Source organism: Schistocerca gregaria, chromosome 2 (genome assembly GCF_023897955.1).
Source record: "Schistocerca gregaria isolate iqSchGreg1 chromosome 2, iqSchGreg1.2, whole genome shotgun sequence".
NCBI classification, from domain to species: Eukaryota; Metazoa; Arthropoda; class Insecta; order Orthoptera; family Acrididae; genus Schistocerca; species Schistocerca gregaria.
The window spans coordinates 759,147,641-759,164,022 of record NC_064921.1 but is presented as its reverse complement, the minus strand read 5'-3'; the positions used below and the strand labels follow the sequence as shown (position 1 = coordinate 759,164,022).

Genomic DNA, 16,382 nt, shown 5'->3' with positions numbered 1-16,382 from the left:
GACGCGGGATTCGTACACTACCCGAAAGATGGGAGAAAGTAGTGGCCAGCGATGGAAAATACTTTGAATGATACATGTGTAACCAATTTGTTTCGTTACACCCTCAAATGTTGGGGAAAAACGGCGGAAGCAAAGTTGTACACCTGACGTCATACCCGATGGTTCCTCACCTCATGGAGCCAAGAGTGACACCACTGTGCCTCTCCAAAGTATTGAAGGAAAAGGACCTCTCTTTAGCTGCCACCGCAATCGCCAACGACAGTCATCCGGAGTGAGCAGAACCGCAATTCGTCGCTGAACACGATACTTCCCGGTCGCGGCATCACTCCAAGCGCAGATGTTCATGTTCTTCTGTCGACAGCAGGCTACGCGTGGCCCAGTGCTTCCCTAGTGCGGCTGCTGCTCGTCTCCGAACAATGTTGCGCGGTGACAAAGAATGTTGCAGAAAGTGGCTACTTGTTATCACATGGCAGGAGCACGTGTGAAGCGGTTACTCTGTACTTGGTGCACAATACTGTGATCCTCCCTCGTCTAATCAGAGGTGGACGACCGAAATCTTGACGACGAGAATAACCTGCCTTCTCGTTCCCACGCGATACAACATTGGACCACTGTCACATATGAATTTCCCGCAAATCTGGATACTGCAGATTCCACCAGCCGGCCAAATAGACCCCTATAATGAGGCTCATTTCGCACTCTGTTGCCAGTAGCGCTGTCTCACACGAGTACTTGGGACCTCCATGTCCTTCACAACGGCCAGTCAGCATCTGACGATGTTCATGGCTCCTGTATGCCCGACCAGTCTTGGTAACAACACCAAACACGTGCGACGCGAATGCACTTTGGTGGCCATTTTAACTGTCGCAGAGAATTGCCCCTCTAATCATTTGCGTAGCGTCGATAGTGGATAAGTGTACTAAGTTAGGTTGTCATCCGATCATGTGTTCTGGGTGTTCCACTTATTTGTCAAGCAGCGTAGATACTGGCCTCTTCCGTTCGCTCCTTGCCACAACGGTAAATATTACCGACTAGCTTAGCGCCCGCTGAATCGCTCGCGTAGACTGCATGGTCTGCACAGATTTTTTTGTTTTGTTACTCTCATTGCTCCTGTGTAAATCTACACATTGTGCCAACAGCGCATCTAGTCTATGGAGACTAATTTACAAAGCGAGTACTAAAATTTAATAAAAGTTTTAGTGTTAACATAAATGCTAGATTTTGCATAATTAAAGTGTTCAACGGGTTTAATGTGATATCATATACCAAGTTAAAAAACAGACACATCGGATAAGTGGTTCCATAGTTACTAGTCGCTACCTTATACCTAGTACTGAATTCTCACATCTCAAACGGTTATTACTGTTTATGAAATCGCATTCAAGCATGCTATCTTCTTTGTCATCAGTGGTTATTGGTTTATATAGTAATTAAAACAAAAATAATTTTCTACATTTACACGGATACTCTGAAAATCACATTACAGTGCCTGACAGAGGGTTCATCGAACCAACTTCACAATTCTCTATTATTCCAATCACTTATAGCGAGCGGAAAGAATGAACACCCGTATGTTTCCGTACGAGCTCTGATTTCCCTTATTTTATCGTGGTGATCGTTCCTCCCAATGTAGATCGGTGTCAACTAAATATTTTCGCATTCGGAGGAGAAATTTGGTGACTGGAATTTCGTGAGAAGATTCCGTCGCGACGAAAAACGCCTTTCTTTTAACGATTTCCATCCTAAATGTTGTATCATTTCTGTGACACTCTCTCCCATATTTCGCGATAGTACAAAACGTGCTGGTTTTCTTTGAACTTTTTCGACGTACTTCGTCAGTCCTATCTGGTAAGGATCCCACACCGCGCGGCAGTATTCTAAAAGAGGACGGACAAGCTTAGTATAGGCAGTCTCCTTAGTAGGTCTGTCACATTTTCTAAGTGTCCTGCCAATAAAACGCAATCTTTGGTTAGCCGTCCTACAACATTTTCAATGTGTTCCTTCCAATTTAAGTTGTTCGTAATTGTAATACCTAGGTATTTAGTTGAATTTACGGCTTTTAGATTAGACTGATTTATCGTGTAACCGAAGTTTAACGAGTTCCTTGTAGCACTCATGTGGATGACCTCACACTTTTCGTTATTTAGGATCAACTGCCACTTTTCTCACCATTCAGATATCTTTTCTAAATTGTTTTGCAGTTTGTTTTGATCTTCTGATGACTTTATTAGTCGATAAACGACAGCGTCATCTGCAAACAACCGAAGACGGCTGCTGAGATTGTCTCCAAAATCGTTTATATAGATTTTTATTGACATACAGGGTTAGAAACAGTCTGAAAACATTGTAAGGCTGTTGCAGGATGGGTTGTGCTGAGAAACAAGTCTTAAGAAAAAAGTTCGGTATGTTGCGCCGTTTGCCAGTGTATTGGTATTGAAGTTAGCCAGTCAGGTTGCTGGCGCGCGAATTCAAGCGCTGCCACGAGCCGACTGTAAGTGGCTACTGAGCTTTATCGCCGAACACAGACTGTGGTGACACTAGTGTGACTGGGTCGTGTGTATAGAAACGACGATCTGGTAATTCCCACTTGCACAGATAAACGGCGTTCGTATTTCGTAGGACTATGCTCCAAACTTTCCTTCACTCGACCACTGCCTGTTGGTGTTAGAACTCTTTTCAGATGGTTACGGTTATTTTTTATTTTTATTTACATGTCAAGTTCCGTAGGACCAAATTGAGGAGCAAATCTCCAAGGTCATGGAACGTGCCAGTACATGAACTTACAACATAAAAGCAATAACAGATAAAAATAAATGTTCACGAACCTGAAAGAAAATCAGCCCACAAGTTTAAGCAAACGCTATCAGCAAAACAATGAAAATCAGCTTAATTTTTCAAGGAACTCCTCGAGAGAATAGAAGGAGTGACCCATGAGGAAACTCTTCAGTTTCGATTTGGAAGCGCGTGGATTACTGGTAAGATTTTTGAATTCGAGTGGCAGCTTATTGAAAATGGATGCAGCAGTATACTGCACACCTTTTTGCACAAGAGTTAAGGAAGTCCGATCCAAATGGAGGTTTGATTTCTGCCGAGTATTAACCGAGTGAAAGGTGCTTATTCTTGGAAATAAACTAATATTGGTAACAAGAAACGACAATAAGGAATATAAATATTGAGAGGCCAATTTCAAAATACCCAGACTAGTGAACAGAGGTCGACAAGAGGTTCGTGAACTCACACCACTTATTGCCCGAACCGCCCGTTTCTCAGCCAAAAAACCCTTCTAGAATGGGAAGACTTACCCCAAAACATAATACCATACCACATAAGTGAATAAAAATAAGCAAAGTAGACTAATTTACGTGTCGAAGTATCACTCACTTTCGATACCGTTCGAATAGTGAAAATGGTAGAATTAATTCTTTGAACAAGATCCTGAACGTGGGCATTCCACGACAGCTTACTATCTATCTGAACACTTAGGAATTTGAACTTTTCAGTTTCAATAATAATATGCCCGTTCTGTGAGATTAAAACGTCAGGTTTTGTTGAATTTTGTGTTAGAAACTGTAAAAACTGAGTCTCACTGTGATTTAACGTTCATTTATTTTCTACAAGCCATGAACTGAGGTCATGTACTGCACTACTTGAAACCGAATCAATGTTGCACACAACATCCTTTACTACCAAGCTAGTGTGATCAGCAGAGATATTTTAGAGTTACCCATAATACTAGAGGGCATATCATTTACGCAAATAAGGAACAGGAGCGGCCTCAACACTGATCCCTGGGGCACCCCCACTTGACAGTACCCCACTCAGATCCCACATCACAGCCGTTATCAACATTGTGAAAAATGACGTTTTGCTGCCTGTTGCTAAAGTAAGAGGTGAACCAATTGTGAGCTACTCCCCTTATTCCGTAATGGTCCAATATTGTGAGATCAACACAGTCAAATGCCTTTGTTAAATCAAAAAATATGCGACGCGTTCGAAACTTTTTGTTTAGCCCATCCAGTACCTCACAGAGAAAAGAGAATACAGCATTTTCAGTTGTCAAACGACTTCTAAAGCCGAACTGTACATTTGATAGCAAATCGTGTGATATAAAATGAGCAATTAACCTTACATACACAGCCTTTTCGATTACTTTTGCGAACACTGATGGCATAGAAATAGGTCTAAAATTATCTACATGATCCCTTTCTCTCTTTTTTATAAAGCGGCTTTACTACTGAGTACTTTAATCGCTCAGGAAACTGACCACTCCTAAAGGAAAAACTACAAATATGGCTAAATACAGGGCTAACATGTGCAGCACAGTACTTTAATACTCTGCTAGACACTCCATCATAACCATGAGAGTCCTTAGTCTTCAGTGATTTGATTATTGACTCAATCTCCCTCTTGTCTGTATCACAGCGTAGTATTTCAGACGTCAATCTCGGAAAGGCATTTGCTAAGAAATTTAAATGATTTCCTGTTGAAACTAAATTTTTATTTAATTCACCAGCAATATTCAGAAAATGGTTGTTAAATACTGTACATATTTCTGATTTATCAGTAACAGAAATATTACTGCGAACTGACTTTATATCATCAACCTTGTGCTGCTGACCAGACACTTCCTTCACAGCTGACCATAAGGCTTTAATTTTATCCTGTGAATTAGCTGTTCTATTTGCATACCACATACTTTTTGCCTTGCTAATTACAACACTGTTTGTAATGGGCTACTGTAGCTTGATTGTGACTACTTCTAACACTTTGATATAATTCCCGCTTTGTACTACATGATATCCTTATCCCACTAGTCAGCCAACCGGGCTGTCCATTACTGCTAGTACCCCGTTTAGAATGTTCTAATGGAAAGCAACTCTCAAAGAGCATGAGAAACGTGTTATGGAAAGCATTGTATTTGTCATCTATATTATCGGCACTATGAACATCTTGCCACCCTTGTTTCTTCACAAGTTTTGAAAAACTCTCTATTGCTGTTGGATTAACTTTCCTACGTAGTTTGTAATTAATTACGACATTGGTTTGAGTAAAAAAACCATTTAGTCTTAAAGTTTGTACATCATGGTCTGAAAGGCCATTCACCCTTTTACTAACAGAATGCCCATCTAGTAATGAAGAATGAATAAAAATATTGTCTATGACTGTGCTACTGTTCCCCTGCACCCTAACTGAAAAAAAGCACAGTTTGCATCAGATCATATGAATTTAGGAGATCTACCAACATCCTTCTCTAAAATTTTTTATTATTCACTACAAAAGTTGTCTCACGTCATTTTGCCACTAACACATAACGTTTACATTTCAGACTTTGCTGGAGGCTTTCCCCTAACATTTCCAATCTTAAACTATTGTGCAAACACGTTTTTCACGAACTGTAATCCGCACAACACTCAACAATGAACATGCGCTTTTATATCGTGAGCACCATTTTGCGTTGGATTCAACTGATCACTAAGTATCTCTGCTCCATTCAGTCGCTCTACCTGGAGATACTTTTACGTCTGAAGATTCCTATTCGGTACGAATGAAATGGTACACCGAACGACTTCCGGAAGTAATGCATCATTTTACAAAGCTACGTGTCACCAGAATCGAAGCTCTGTTAATAGCGTTAACACAAAGAAGTTGATTTTGCAACGTTGTAGACCGCATCTCGTGGTCGTGGGGTAGCGTTCTCGCTTCCCGCGCCCGGGTTCCCGAGTTTGATTCCCGGCGGGGTCAGGGATTTTCTCTGCCTCGTGATGGCTGGGTGTTGTGTGTTGTCCTTAGGTTAGTTAGGTTTAAGTAGTTCTAAGTCCTAGGGGACTGATGACCATAGATGTTAAGTCCCATAGTGCTCAAAGCCATTTGAACCATTTTTTGCAACGTTGTACGAGATGCCTGTTGTCAGCCGTTCTTTAGTGAGATGCACATCCGGGAAGTCTTTTGGTGCGATATGAATGTGTTTGTACCTGCAGAGAAATGCCGCACGGAGTGAAGGCAGCAGGAAGTGTGTCCTGATCCGATGTACGCACTACCAAGGCACGCAATAAAGCGTGACAGGTAAGCTACTTTCCTTGTAGCGACAGTTCAAAGGCATCGCCAGCTGTGGAAGTAACATCCGACGTTCCCCCACAGTGTCTCAGGCCCAGCTGCGTACACTGAGCTTCACAAATATTACAAAACAGGCGGGTAATGGTAGCCTCATGTTGCGTCAGTGCCAAATGCCAAGGGAGTGCATCAACATGAGTGGAGTTCTCAACTCCGACTCTCAGTCAGGCAGGTCTAAACTGGTAACAATTTGGTCGAGTGCAGGTTCGTCGCTGATCTTATCCGCGACACGATTTGTCCGCATTGAATTAGATGTGGTCAACAGTGGGCCTTAAAGGGCTTATGGAGGCACTGTTTAGTTCATAGGCGGATTCTGAGAAAACCCGAAAGTAGTGTTTTTCACCATTTATTTGCTGTAAGCAGCGGATATTATATTTTCTAGACATTTACCTAGAAGTACCATCTTACCTTTTTGAAATATGTTTATCCACTATCGAGAAATACCAAAACCCAGCCGCGAGTTTCCAGACGGCTGTACATAGCAAATGGCTGAAACTTATACAATGTATTCCTAAGATTCACATCTAGAACAACACTGAAAGTTGTCTACATATCTTCATCCGTTTCCGAAATACAGCGGATCAAAGTTACCCTACTTGTACACGTAAAATACGCGCTTAAAATCCAGTGCGAGACGAAAACGTATTTTATAAAGTGACGTAGAGCCAATAAACATGCTATATAGTGTCTCCGTTATCATCGGAAGGGTACTGGGAACACCATGTTGTAGTAATAGAGCATATGAAAAATTTTTATGTTCGTAATATCCGGTCTGAGGTGTAAAATTAGTTTGGGTTTATTTTAATTCCACATGAGTAAACTATTGAAATTTTACTGGTCCGAGAATTACTTTTCTTATGAGTGACTTGCTCTACTGTAGTAAGGAAAAGAATGGAACTAGCAGAAAAATGCTCCTATCGGAGCACAAAAAAAGGCGAATATGTCACTGTTTAAAAGGCCCTGACTGAAAAGTGGGGTAGCAACTGTGACATTCTACCTTCCTCAGCACCTTTAAAATTATTCCTAAAAATTTTGGTTTGCAAACATACTCGGGCTTTTTTAAGCTGAGAAAGAAGGAAATAGCGACAATTGGAACGAGACGGAAAAGTAATAAATACTGGAAGATAGTAGAAAGTGGTTGTGGTATAAAAAGAGCAAAGGAGATAATGGCAGTCTGAGAGAAAGAGAGGGACACAATGATAGTGGAACATAGATGACGGTAACAGAACAACGCTAGGAAAAGACTGAAGGACAGAGTGCCAATGGGACAGGAATAAAGAGTAGGAGAAAGTGGCGGTGAGCGAGAGCCAATGATAATGAGAGACAGAGTCTATGACAATGACAACGAGGAACAGAGAGATAGTAACAGTGAAAAGAGATAGTGGGAGTGGGGAGGGATGAATGAGGCAACAGCAGTAAGAGAGAGCAAGGGGAGAAATTGACAGAGGGAGGAGCTAGTAGGAGTTGAACAGAACGAAGGAGACTGTGGCTGTAAGGCACGAGCAGTGACAGAGACACACAAGGAGATAATGGCAATGAGTTGGAATGAGAATGGGCAAGTGGGAATGAATAGGTATGAGCGACTTATAGCGATGGTATAGTGGGTGTGAGCAAGTTACTGTTAGGGAGCTTGTGCGAGTGAGAGGTGAGCTGCTTGTTAAAGAGTGCGAATATGTTCGGACGTTAAAATTTTTAAAGGTTCTGAGGAAAGTACAATGAGGCAGCTGGTATCGCACTCTGCAGTCAGAGTCTTTTAAACACGAGCATATTCGCTTTTTTTTGTGCTTCGACAGCAGCATTTTTCCGCTGGTATAGTTTCTGCATTATCTTCTCTGACGAGACCCGTTTTGAGTCACCGATAGGATCCATTTCAGTTATATTCAAATTTTTCAATGTTATGGAAGTAGGGAACGGTGTTGTCTTAAATTTCGTTATTACATTATCGATTTAAGGGTTACCAGTCCCATCTTGAGAGACACACTTCAGAATTACACTACAGCAATGGATACACAGTACAGCAGCATACTCATAGACTATGTGTTAAATATTTTTGACCTCTGCCGGTAGAGGGATCAATCCAGACTGTACGTGAGATAACAATTCTGTATCGTCATGAGCAAAAACATTAGTACAATGGTATTATCTAACTTACACATGTTAAGTGTCATATAATGTTGGCAAAAAGTTTATATTTTTTAATTAAGAGTCATTTACAACGAGAGTCTGTATTCCACACTCTACTCTCACCGACCATTTTTGGCGTTAAGGACAAAATCAGAATCTTGTGATAAAACCGGGTGACATTTTATTCTAGAATCCACCGAAACACAATAAATTGCTATTCTATACTACATGGGCTAGATGATCATGGACTAAAATTAGGTGTGTTGTTCAACTGTCTGGACTTAAGTGGATGGAATGATAGTAACTAGAATCAATAGGAACTAACTAGTATCATTAACAGACGATATAATTATCTTATTTTTCCGGGTGTTAAACATAGTACGTTGCAAGTGGTTATGTACCTACACAAGCGCAACTCAGAAAGGTACTGTCACATAAGGTATTACAAATTTCACAGGATTACCCAGCAGATGTAGCGAGTAGCCGTGTTTGTTACCCACTGTACACAAATACCTACAAACACCTAGCGTATTATTCATGTCCGAAAGGACAGACACCGCATGTATAATTACTGCGATGATGGACAATGACCCCTTCAGTGCAGATGCACAACAACCTCCAACACTTACGGGAATCGGCGAGATGCCGTGAGTAATGAAGCTAGTGAGCAGGGGCACTACATCAGTTGAGAATTTGGGTGTGGCGGGAGGCGTGCTATGTAGTCCGTGCGGTGGTGGTGACCACCGTGTCCGGATGGCGTAGTGGTCAGCGCATCTGCCTCGTAAGCAGAAGACCTGGGTTCGAATCATGGTCCGGCACAAATTTTCAACTTGCCCCATTGGTATAAATAAGTGCCCACTGGCAGGTAATGTCTTTAATTCCTTTCTTTCTTCACTGTCTTATTCTTATATAAATCGTAGGCCTGAAAGTGGTAACAGATACGTCGTCAATGGGGGAAGTACGAATATATACTAATGAAATGGCTTTAAGCTAAACGGCAATAGACCATATTTACCGATCGCCTGGCAGCTTACACAGTCAAAGTAATTTCATACTGACCAGCACGACACAAGTGTGATATACGCGTTAGTTGATCGAAGCAGCTCTGCAGTCATGAGGCTCTCTCCATCGGCCAACTCCCGACTAATTAGCATGTTTGAAATCACTCATTTTTAATAGCTGACTCATGGGGTGACGTTGGAGAAGTGTGGTATCCACCTTCCCGCAGGAAGATTAAAGCGTAGGCCCGTGTCGTTCCATCGCCAGCTAGGATACATGGCAATGACCGTCAACATGTGATGTACCCCGCAGGTCAAGTGAGTCTAAGATGCGGCGGACGTCAGAGTAATTTCTGCAGATGCAGTGAGCAGGGCTCTCTTGGTGTGTGTGTGTGTGTGTGTGTGTGTGTGTGTGTGTGTGTGCGACATAGAACTACAACTTCTCTTCGACAGAGGCGAAGCGACGTTCTCCACTTGGTGATGAAAGCTTTTTTCGATCGAAGTTTGTTGGTCGCATGTTAATCAACCACTCTTCTTCCCATTTTTGTGAGATACGGCGTCTGAGATTTATAGTGGCAGCAAGTCCATTATGGAGGCATCTTTAGCCAATGTGTCATCACTTATCCGGGATGCCCACATGGCTACGGGCACAGAACAATACCATGAAGGGTCCTGTGAACGGCGGCGACGAACAGATAACTTTGATTACCAACCGCCATCAAAGTAATGAGCCACTGCATAGGAGAGTATTTCCGAAAAGTGGATGCTGTACGTGCTTCAGAGCTCTGTACATTGCTTCTAATTCCATCGTGTAGAAACTGCATAGCTGCATAGATTAGATTAGATTAATACTTGTTCCATAGCTCATGAATACGACCCTTCGTAATGATGTGAAACATGTCAATTTAACAAAATGTTTCTTTAAACGCCATAATTCAAGGTTTTATCTTGTAAGACTACTTACTTATACCGAAAAATCCATCTATTGAGTAGAAGAAGTTATCATTCAGAAATTCCTTTAATTTATTTTTAAATGTTGGTTGCGTATTTGTCAGACTTTTGATGCTATTTTTTTCGCAGCATGATTCGCCGCTTTCTGTAGAAACGTAGTGAAGATCCGCCTTTCTCCTAGTGCTGGAGCTATGCACATTGCCATAGTTCTGGAAAGACAATGTTGTTCATATATAGTCTTACCGATAAATGAATGCATAGCTGATTTTCTCGCCGCTCTTGGAGCCGTGGGTACACACTGAGGTAGCATAGCCGACCGGTGTGAACGTGCGGTTCTAGGTGCTTCAGTCTGGAACCGCGTGACCGCTGCGGTCACCGGTTCGAATCCTGCCTCGGGCATGGAGGTGTGTGATGTCCTTAGGTTTTAGGTTTAAGTAGTTCTAAGTTCTAGGGGACTAATGACCACAGATGTTAAGTCCCATAGTGCTCAGAGCCATTTGAACCATTTTGAGGTGACATAAACTTGGGACAGCGATACACACATAAACAGATGGCACTAGTACCGGGTATTTAATTGGTGGAGCTGTCATTTTCACACAGGTGATTCATCTGACAAGGTTTCCGACGTTACTATGACCGCACGACGGGAATTATCAGACTTTGAAAGTGGAATGGTAATTGGAGCTATATGCATGCGACATTCCATTTCGGAAATCGTTAGGGAATTAAATATTGCGAGATCCACAGTGACAAGAATATGCCGCGAATACTAAATATACATTTTACCACGGACAGTGCAGTTGTCGACGGTCTTCACTCTACGACTGAGAGCAGCGTTGAGCTGTCAGTGTTAGCAGACAAGCAACACTGCGTGAAATAATCACAGAAATCAGTATGGGACTTACGACGAATATAACCATTAGGCGAGATCCGGCGGTAATGAGCTACGGCAGCAGACGACAGTTTTAGTTAGTAAGAGCTGGTAATAGGTTCGAGTGTGGAGCGGACCTTGGGAAGCCATGGACTCAAGTTGGCAACAGGGCACTCTGCAAACTGGTGGTGGCTCCACAATGGTCTGGGCGATGTTTACATGGAACGGACAGAGCCCTCTGGTCCACCTGAACCGATCATTGACTGTAAATGTTTATTTTCGGTATTTGCTCCGAAAAACCAATGGTTCAAATGGCTCTAAGCACTATGGGTCTTAACATCGGAGGTCATTAGTCCCCTAAAACTAACTAACCTAAGGACATCACACACATCCATGCCCGAGGCAGGATTCGAACCTGCGACCGTAGCAGCAGCGCGATTCCGGACTGAAGCGCCTAGAATTGCTCGGCTACAGTAATTTTTATAGATGACCATGTGCCATGTCACAGGGCCACAATTGTTCGCAATTGGTTTGAAGAAGATTCTGGACCATTCGAGCGAGTGGTTCGAGCATGACAAGAGTCCAATGGAACATTTATGGAACATAATCGTGCACAAAATCCAGGACCGGCAACACTTTCGCACTCATGGGCGGCTACAGAGGCAGCATGGCTCAATATTTCTGCAGAGGACTTGCAACGACTTGTAGAGTCCATGCCACGTGGAGCTGCTGCATTACGCCGGGCAAAAGGGAGTCAAACACGATGTTAGACTTCTGTCACCTCAGTGAGCATCAGACTATTTCATATGCGGTTGAGAGCTACTTAAAGTAATTCATTTTATAGGCATCTGAATTCACCTTTACAGCTACCAAGCCACCGCGCCGGCCGCGGTGGTCTCGCGGCTCTAGGCGCGCAGTCCGGAACCGTGCGACTGCTACGGTCGCAGGTTCGAATCCTGCCTCGGGCATGGATGTGTGTGATGTCCTTAGGTTAGTTAGGTTTAAGTAGTTCTACGTTCTAGGGGACTAATGACCACAGCAGTTGAGTCCCATAGTGCTCAGAGCCATTTGAACCATTTGAACCAAGCCACCGCAGAGTACGTGCCAACGTTATCCTAAATTCCACGTCACTCCTGTTCCATTTTAGAACTGCAAATGGAAAGAACAAGTCGGCAAGCAGCTCCAGATTCTCTGATTTTCTTCTTTATGGTCATTTTATGACATATGTGGCAGGACGTCTCTTGGACTGCAAGTAAGCTCCTATGATGCTGAACGTCCCTCCTACAGCGTCTTCCACTGCAGTATGAAGAGAGCCTCCGTAACCGCAACGCTCTCTCGCTAATGAAACGAACCGGCGACGAAACGCGCCACTCTTCTTTGGATCTACATTCCCGCCCGGCGAGCGTACCACATCGCCGAACGATATTCAGTAATTGCTCGGATGAATTACATTTCTTTATGATTCTTCCAATAATTTCGGGAAAGAAGAAGATTAGAGTGTAATGCCCCTTCGATAACAAGGGAATTAGAGACAGAGCAAAACTTTGGAATAAGGAAGAATGGGAAAGGAAATCGTCAATGTTATTCTCAAACTAACCAACCCGGCATTTATCTTAAGCAATTTAAGGAAATTACGGAAATTCTACATCTGGATGACCAGACGTGAATTTAAACCGCAGAGGGTGGGCTTACTGGTAGTTGGGAGCTCCAATGTTAGGCGCGTAATGGGGCCCCTTAGGAATACGGCGGCTAAGGAGGGGAAGAAATCCAGTGTGCACTCCGTGTGCATTCCGGGAGGAGTCATTCCTGATGTGGAAAGGGTCCTTCCGGATGCCATAAAGAGCACAGGGTGCAGCCAGCTGCAGGTGGTGGCACATGTCGGCACTAATGACGTGTGTCGCTTTGGATCTGAGGAAATTCTCTCTGGATTCCAGCGGCTATCTGATTTGGTGAAGGCTGCCGGTCTTGCTTACGAGATGAAGGCAGAGCTCACCATCTGCAGCATCGTTGACAGAACCGACTGCGGACCTTTGGTGCAGAGCCGGGTGGAGGGTCTGAATCAGAGGCTCAGACGGTTTTGCGACCGTATTGGCTGCAGATTCCTAGACTTGCGCCATAGGGTGGTGGGGTTTCGGGTTCCGCTGAATAGGTCAGGAGTTCACTACACTCATCTGGCGGCTACACGGGTAGCGGAGGCTGTGTGGCGTGGACTGGGCGGTTTTTTAGGTTAGAAGGCCTCGGGAAAGTGCGGGATGGGCTGCAATGTCAAAGGGTGCTTGGCAATTACAGGACGTGCTTGGATCAAGGAACAGTCGGAATTTTAGTTGTAAATTGTTGTAGTTGCGCTGGAAAAGTCCCTGAGCTTCAAGCGCTAATAGAAAGCACAGAAGCTGATATCGTTATAGGTACAGAAAGCTGGCTAAAGCCTGAAATAAGTTCTGCAGAAATTTTTACGAAGTCTCAGACGGTGTTCAGGAAAGATAGATTAGGCAGAATTGGTGGTGGAGTGTTTGTGTCTGTCAGTAGTGGTTTATCTTGTAGTGAAGTCGAAGTAGATACTCCGTGCGAATTGGTGTGGGTGGAGGTTATACTTAAGAGCCGAATTAAGTTAATAATTGGCTCCTTCTACCGACCCCCAGACTCTGATGATACAGGTGCGGAACAGTTCAGAGAAAGTTTGAGTCTCGTAACAAATAAATACCCCACTCATACGGTTATAGTTGGTGGGGACTTCAACCTACCCTCGGTATGTTGCCAAAAATACTTGTTCAAAACCGGTGGTAGGCAGAAAACGTCTTCCGAGATTGTCCTAAATGCATTCTCCGAAAATTATTTCGAGCAGTTAGTCCACGAACCCACGCGAATTGTAAATGGTTGTGAAAACACACTTGACCTCTTGGCCACAAACAATCCAGAGCTGATAGAGAGCATCATGGCTGATACAGGGATTAGTGATCACAAGGTCATTGTAGCTAGGCTCAATACCATTTCTTCCAAATCCTTCAGAAACAAACGCAAAATAATTTTATTTAAAAAAGCGGATAAAGTGCCACTAGAAGCCTTCCTAAAAGACAATTTCCATTCCCTCCGAACTGACTATGCGAATGTAGACGAGATGTGGCTCTAATTCAAAGATATAGTAGCAACAGCAATTGAGATATTCATACCTCATAAATTGGTAAGAGATGGAACGGATCCCCCGTGGTACACAAAAAAGGTCAGAACGCTGTTGCAGAGGCAACGGAAAAAGCATGCGAAGTTCATAAGAACGCGAAATCCTGAAGATGGGCTAAAATTTACAGACGCGCGAAATTTGGCACGTACTTCGATGCGAGATGCCTTTAATAGGTTCCACAACGAAACATTGTCTCGAAATTTGGTAGAAAATCCGAAGAAATTCTGGTCGTATGTAAAGTACACAAGCGGCAAGACGCAGTCAATACCTTCGCTGCGCAGTGCCGATGGTACTGTTATCGACGACTGTGCCGCTAAAGCGGAGTTATTGAACGCAGTTTTCCGAAATTCCTTCCCCATGGAAGACGAATGGAATATTCCAGAATTTGAAACACGAACATCTGCTAGCATGAGTTTCTTAGAAGTAGATACCTTAGGGGTTGCGAAGCAACTCAAATCGCTTGATACGGGCAAGTCTTCAGGTCCAGATTGTATACCGATTAGGTTCCTTTCAGATTACGCTGATACTATAGCTCCCTACTTAGCACTCATATACAACCGCTCGCTCACCGATAGATCTGTACCTACAGATTGGAAAATTGCGCAGGTCGCACCAGTGTTCAAGAAGGGTAGTAGGAGTAATCCATTTAACTACAGACCTATATCATTGACGTCGGTTTGCAGTAGGGTTTTGGAGCATATACTGTATTCAAACATTATGAATCACCTCGAAGGGAATGATCTATTGACACGTAATCAGCATGGCTTCAGAAAACATCGCTCTTGTGCAACGCAGCTAGCTCTTTATTCGCACGAAGTAATGGCCGCTATCGACAGGGGATCTCAAGTTGATTCCGTATTTCTAGATTTCCGGAAAGCTTTTGACACCGTTCCTCACAAGCGACTTCTAATCAAGCTGCGGAGCTATGGGGTATCGTCTCAGTTGTGCGACTGGATTCGTGATTTCCTGTCAGGAAGGTCGCAGTTCGTAGTAATAGACGGCAAATCATCGAGTAAAACTGAAGTGATATCAGGTGTTCCCCAGGGAAGCGTCCTGGGACCTCTACTGTTCCAGATCTATATAAATGACCTGGGTGACAATCTGAGCAGTTCTCTTAGACTGTTCGCAGATGATGCTGTAATTTACCGTCTAGTAAGGTCATCCGAAGACCAGTATCAGTTGCAAAGCGATTTAGAAAAGATTGCTGTATGGTGTGTCAGGTGGCAGTTGACGCTAAATAACGAAAAGTGTGAGATGATCCACATGAGTTCCAAAAGAAATCCGTTGGAATTCGATTACTCGATAAATAGTACAATTCTCAAGGCTGTCAATTCAACTAAGTACCTGGGTGTTAAAATTACGAACAACTTCAGTTGGAAGGACCACATAGATACTATTGTCGGGAAGGCGAGCCAAAGGTTGCGTTTCATTGGCAGGACACTTAGAAGATGCAACAAGTCCACTAAAGAGACAGCTTACACTACATTCGTTCGTCCTCTGTTAGAATATTGCTGCGCGGTGTGGGATCCTTACCAGGTGGGATTGACGGAGGACATCGAGAGGGTGCAAAGAAGGGCAGCTCGTTTTGTATTATCGCGTTATAGGGGAGAGAGTGTGGCAGATATGATTCACGAGTTGGGATGGAAGTCATTACAGCATAGACGTTATCGTCGCGGCGAGACCTTTTTACGAATTTTCAGTCACCAACTTTCGCTTCCGAATGCGAAAATATTTTGTTGAGCCCATGATCATCAAAATAAAATAAGAGAAATCAGAGCTCGAACAGAAAGGTTTAGGTGTTCGTTTTTCCCGCTCGCTGTTCGGGAGTGGAATAGTAGAGAGATAGTATGATTGTGGTTCGATGAACCCTCTGCCAAGCATTTAAATGTGAATTGCAGAGTAGTCATGTAGATGTAGATGTAGATGTAGAATATGAGTCGAGCGTGCTAACCACGACGCCACCTCCGTCGCTAATGAAGCCCAGCTCGGCATGTGGTTTTCTATAACAAATTTTACGTGGTCGCTGCGGATGTGTACCACTAGATTATTACGGGTATTACTGTTTCCAGTGATTTGTCGCCGATAGTGTAATCAAACAGTAATTGATCTTCCTACCCATTTATGTCCATTACGTCACATTTATTTGTGTCGA

The 16,382-nt window shown here is 43.3% G+C and overlaps 1 protein-coding gene and 1 non-coding gene across 2 annotated transcripts in view; one reads left to right on the top strand and one right to left on the bottom strand.

The window, feature by feature from the left end:
• The window catches only part of LOC126334968 (sialin), a 375,208-nt gene that overhangs the window by 215,347 nt on the left and 143,479 nt on the right, over positions 1-16,382 (bottom strand). The gene's annotated exons all lie outside the window — the stretch shown is intronic.
• Positions 8,983-9,055, top strand: Trnat-cgu (transfer RNA threonine (anticodon CGU)). Its single transcript has one exon. It is a non-coding gene; the product is annotated as a tRNA-Thr (tRNA).